At 34.1% G+C, this 6,000-nt stretch overlaps 1 protein-coding gene across 2 annotated transcripts in view; it reads left to right on the top strand.

Moving 5' to 3' along the window:
• LOC126183774 (uncharacterized) overlaps nucleotides 1-5,771 on the top strand; it is a 485,018-nt gene extending 479,247 nt beyond the window's left edge. For both annotated transcript variants that reach the window (XM_049926010.1, XM_049926009.1), the window contains one exon: nucleotides 3,540-5,771. The gene's annotated coding sequence lies outside the window, so the exon portion shown is untranslated. The remainder of the gene's footprint in view (nucleotides 1-3,539) is intronic.
• Nucleotides 5,772-6,000: the final 229 nt, after the last annotated feature.

Consider the following 6,000-nt stretch of genomic DNA (forward strand, 5'->3'; position numbering starts at 1 on the left):
TACCAAAGTGTAATGGAAGCTGGGAATTGGGCCCAAAAATAATTATTCATGAAACTGATTGATTAAGTATACAATACAGGGTCAAATGTATTCATCATATTACACAATAGTAATCCCAAGTGTAAATAGTATAACTAGTACAATGTAAGGACTGCAGGTTGATATAAGGATGACTAACAGGATAAAGCTGCTAAAAGCTGAATTGCTGTGGCAATATCTTTTCAGAAACCAGTTTCCAACCTTTAACTTCCATAATACAGTTTCTGATAATCAAAGACATAACAGGATGTTATCAAGACAAGAATCTTTAAAAACACAAATACAAAATACAAAATTATTACTTTTATAAAACTATGAAATACAGACATATATAATGAATACTAAGTAATGTTTCCTTTCTGTTGAAGCATGCCTCAACTGCTGCCACTATCCAGTCTAGTAATTGATCACCATACAATGTGTGTATGGAGTTCATTGCCACAGATCATGCCCTCATATATAGATACAACATAGACACTGGTTTCATTAACCTGCATCTACACACTAGAAACAACACATATCATCAGCTTAACAAATAATACGCAAGCAGTAGTATCAGACTGCTACAAAACTATTAGAGAAAGCCCAGTCCATCAGTCTGGTGCATGGCGAGGATCCCTTTAGTGTTCCATTTAAGATACCATTGACATACTGCAAAGGACTGACCACTATACAGTTCTGCATCTTGTCTCCAAACCACAAATAGTCTTGGGGTACTTCACAAGGGGTAGACCATGACAAACGGCAATGAACAGTTCCAGGAGGCTTCTTCAGAAAATTCTCAGCAGAGGCACAGTATAGTCATACCTTAATTCAAATGTCAGCTTCATACATGCTTACATCACCACAAATGCAGGTATCACATTTTCCAATCAAACATTGATACTTCTGCAGTAACACTGCTTGAGCAGGGCACTGAGCATACAACTTGTTCCCAGCCAGTTCTCTTGGCCCAACAGGCATGCCTTGCCCACCACTCTTCTGGCTTGCCCCACTCCAGTCAACAACCCCTTCACTCGTGGCTGACCGCCACGTCAGAGAACCTCTGGCACTTTGCAGCCATTAAAAGGAAACTTGTGTTACCAGTTTAAAGTACAGTACTTGAAAGATCAAAAGCACTTGAACATTTGTTTAGTGTCACAAAGTAAAACTGATCTCACATGTTGGTTTCAGTTTGTATTTGGCAGTACTTATCTGTGTTTCCTTAAAGGAAGTAAAATTAAATGTTTCATTTTTATAATTAAGTAACTGAAATTTATAAAATCCTATACAAATGAAACTCAGATTTTGAAAAGATAGGAAATCTGCATTCATTAGAAAGATGCAAAAAATAGAATATACACTGACTCAATAAAGTGTAAGGCATCTCAAGCAGTTGGTACTGGGATTACTTTTTCCACAGATGGGGAGAAACAGGGAGATGGTATGAAAGGTAGACAACAAAGGTGAAAGGTACTCTGAAGCCAAAACCAAGAGAAACACACAAGCTGCAGTTGAGAACAGAAATCAAACACAGGACAGGTGAATGTCAGATATGATTTGTCTTCAATTTCTAATATATTAATGGAAAGTCATTAAAGAGAAGATATTTAACATATCAGGAAGTTAACACAATGAATAAGTTTCCAGAAACAAGAGTCCCAAAAGCTCAAATATGAAGAAATAAGAAAAAGAAGGAGGTGAAGAAATAGCATGAATTAATTAATTAATGGATGATGACTAATATGGATTGGAGAGCATATAAATGTATCTACTACAGCTGTAGAACTCCAAGCTGTTGGTGCTATGAGGAAATTAAAAAAAATAGTTAGGCAGTGAAATTCAAATCAAAGCTTTCCCTGATGGGTCTGGAAAAGTAATACAGGATGTGGTTTGAGCTAAATTTGCAGTGGCATAACAAATGAAGGGCAGACAGCTGTATAAGATGCCAAAAGCTTACAGGGTCTTACAATAGTGTTATTTATATTAGGTGAGAAAGAAGTTAGGTAATATGCCTAGGGTGGAGAGAATAGTTAGTGAGGTAATGTCTTCTCATTGCATGACCTTAGGAGATCATTTTCTTATCACAAGAGGTTGTTGATGGACTCCAACAACCCAGTACAAGATCATGAGAAGAAGGCTGCTCACGCATTGATATTTAGATTGACAAATTTTTTTGCATAAGCTGCAGGAACTTGATCGTTCAGCATGAAAGTAGAGTTAGGTGAGGGGATGAACATTCTGCTGCTTGAGGGAATTTCAAGTGAACAGAAGTGTTTATTGCAGTCAAAGTCAACACAAAGAAGGAAAGACACCAGAATTATTTGCATTTAATTTGGGAGTAAAATGCAGAAGATGTTCGAGTTCAAATTCACAATGGATCAAGACAGTCGAATAAGAAATGTGGAGCCCCACTAAATAAAAAGTTTTGTTCCACAATGTGGGGTAATTAGCAACTCTTACCTCTTTCTGAACATTTAGTTTTCTACACTTCCTCCATTCTAACTTCCTGGCTTCAGCAACTTTAGATTCTTTCATGCCATGAGTATGCATTTCCTACCACTTTTTTTTAACTTTGGTAAGTTGACAGTTTCATTCACCAGTAAAATTTAAATAATCACACTTAAATTTTTGACAAGGGCCCTCTGTTCTAATGGTCAAAAAAATCAGTGGCAGTGATTTTCAGTTGTACATAACTAATCATGTCACAATCACTTATCAACTGTTAGTTATTTTTAAGAAGACATTTTATCATCTTCATTTTGTGATGTTTTTATAGTTTTGTCTGATAACAGTTTCTTGCAAATCATTCTTATATTTCGTTGTATTTGGTAGTTCATATTTATCCAGGAAATGTATCTATGATACAATAAGTACCTGATGGGATTCACAATGTCCCTATGCTGCAGTGTGAAAAATTAAAAACAAGATTATGTTGAGAACATCCACATTTATGATGTTAAAATATCTTTTTCTCATGGGAATGCTGATGTCTACTTTATATTTAAAATACAAAACTGTTCAAGTTTATTTTTCCACTTTATAGAGCTGTTGACCTTTCTAGATTATTCCTATTTGCTGATGAGAGAATATTAATTTTGAGACTGACTTTGTAAGAATTCAGATTTTTAACACCCAACACAAATGCTATGAACCTGCAGTTGATTATAATGCTTGTGCAGATAAATTACTTTCAGAGTTGCATGGTAGCCATTTCACTACAGTTCGCACAGCATGTCATACATGGTATCTTCTAATAAAACAAACAATGTCAGTTCTTCGTGATTTCCCACAGCTCCCAGTAGCATAACATAACATGCTAAACTTGTAGTTACTCTTTTACTTCAGTGTCTTTTCATCCGTGTTACCTTCCACCTTGTCCTTAAGTTTATTTTAACTTTTGAAATCTTGTATGTGCAAATGCAAAATAATAATTGCTGTGTTTTACTACATTTCTCAGCATTATATTTCCAGTCCTCTTATTCTGTATATCCTCACTGTATGGGTTCACTATTTTACAGCTTTCAAGCTGAGAGGAAGCTTTTCTCTGATTTTTGTCAACACTGATATCATAGGAGCCAGAGTAGTAGAGCATGGTTGAGGAAGTTTGGGGTAAGTAACTGGCAGTGCATTGTTTAAAAGAACATCCCACCTTTGCTGTTGTGTTATTTATGAGAACAATCAGAACCCTAAATCATTATCGTCATATGTGTATTTGAAACCCTCCTCTGCTGAATATGGGTCAAGTGCCTTAACCACCATGCCATCTCATTTGGAATCATTTCTCAGTTAGATAACCTTTTCATTTTACATGCATACACGCACTTTATGACCCCTGAATTTAATTTTCACAACTATTTCTTTTCCAGAACCTAAAGCATTACTGGTAAAAGTAACCCTGGGGATCAAGTTTTTGGCTTCCAGATTAATACTGTTTATTGTACTGTAGTCCAGGAGACACTAATCTTAGGTAGGAAAAATGAAAGGGTGACCATAATATCAATACTGGATATATTGCTTCTAATCTGGCGGTCTAAACTTTGAAAAAATTGTTATGGGGAAATCTTCCTTTTCTCTGATCTTATAATTCATGAAATACAAATTAAACTTCTTTAATTTTTCCTTTTATTCTGCTTATATTTTTTTTTTACCCCCATTTGTGTACATCATGTTGATTTGAACACTTTACTTTTAAGCTTTTATGCTTCTCATTGTATTTCTTTTAATAGTATTCAATGTAATTTCAACAACTTGTGTGATGAAACATTTAATATAGGTTACATACAAACAAGGTTGTTGTTCACAGTACACTGAATTTCTAGTTTATAATTTTTTAATCATTATATCCATCTCAATTCTATTCAACAAAGGTTCATTTATGACAGAATTCATATAAGGGAAGTCTCATTAGTCATGCAGTGTGATGTAAACTCTTGCTATTAGATGGAATAACAATTTTTTTCCACTTTCAGACTAATGATGACTATTCTACATAAATGTTTTTTTGTGGTATACATTGATAGTTTAAAAGGCTCACTTGCATTTTCTATCTGATTTCTGTGTAAGGCTACCAGTTTCTTCCTTCTCTCCCCCTTCCCATCTTTCACACGCACCATCCACCTGCTTCTCCATGAGCCCACCTTCCATCCTCAAAATTTTTGTAACAATGCTACCCAGATCTATCATTTTTATAATGCTGCTGTGTTCTGCAAGATGTTTGTGTAGAATATGATCTACAAGAGTCATACCAAATTATATATTATCTCCACTACTAATGAATTTTTTAAAACTTTGTGAATTGCAATAGCCTAAGAATACTTCTGAAAGAAATACTCTAAAAGCCATAGCAACTTTCAGAGATGAAGATTAGCTCAGAGCCTCCATTCCAGTACAAAAATTTTCAACAATATCTTTCCTTACCTTTGTATCATGCACATAGCTCTGTTTGGTTGTGATTTGTATCTAATTTAGTCTGGCATGTATTTTTACAACAAATGAACAATGACAGAAATCACCTGTCATCTCCTTGTCAATTTATAATATACTTATATTGAGCCATGTAAATTTTTCCAAACTCCGTAAAATCCCCCAAATCACCAGTGAATGTATGGAGACCTAATACATCAGCATGACTAAATTTCAAAAAATACCATGTGTCATTAAAAGGTTAACTAATATGTTAAAAGAGTATTTACGTAATTAACTTACAATAATGTGTTCAGAGACATATGCCTAAATGATTTGTTGGGCTACAGCCACAAAAGATTTAAAAAGGCAAAGGTGCTGTGTTACTAGAATGTTAGTAAAATATAACTAAAAATGATGTAACATTTTATATAAATATCTGTAAAACATCAACAAATGGTTTTCATCATGTGAGCTTTTTATGAGGACAGAAACTGATTGGCTGTGACAGAACATGTGTGAATGTGCAATTATATCATTTTTATGATAAATGTGATCTTCAGCAATACTGTTTGCATGTACAACAAGGAATGAGGAAACTCATTAGTCATAGCAGAACACTTTACTACTGGCAACAACTCTTGTTTCCAAGGAAGGAAATGCTTGTCTTACTTTCAGAAGATTAAATACAGTCTCCAGGTTGTTAACTGTTTTAATGTTATTTTAAAATAACAGTTAGATTCTCATGTGTGTTCATTTTACTATTTTACATTCCTAAGTAAATATCATACACTGGAAAAAACAATTAAAACACCAAATATTTTATGTGTTTGTAATTGTGAAATTAAAGAAGTAATAGAATTAGTTTAAAACATATATTGAAGAGATATAAAGTTTAAGAACAATTTTTTGAGAACTTATATATGAAATAAAAATGTTATTACTTGAAGTATCACATGTTTTCATTTCAGAAAAAATGATGATTCAGGAACACTTTTGTTGTGTCAAGGTACTTGGAGTTGTCTTTTAGGACAATAACTGCTAACTGCTGCTGCTGCTGCTGCTGCTGTTGTCTTT

Source organism: Schistocerca cancellata, chromosome 4, assembly GCF_023864275.1.
Source record: "Schistocerca cancellata isolate TAMUIC-IGC-003103 chromosome 4, iqSchCanc2.1, whole genome shotgun sequence".
In the NCBI taxonomy this organism is placed as follows: domain Eukaryota; kingdom Metazoa; phylum Arthropoda; class Insecta; order Orthoptera; family Acrididae; genus Schistocerca; species Schistocerca cancellata.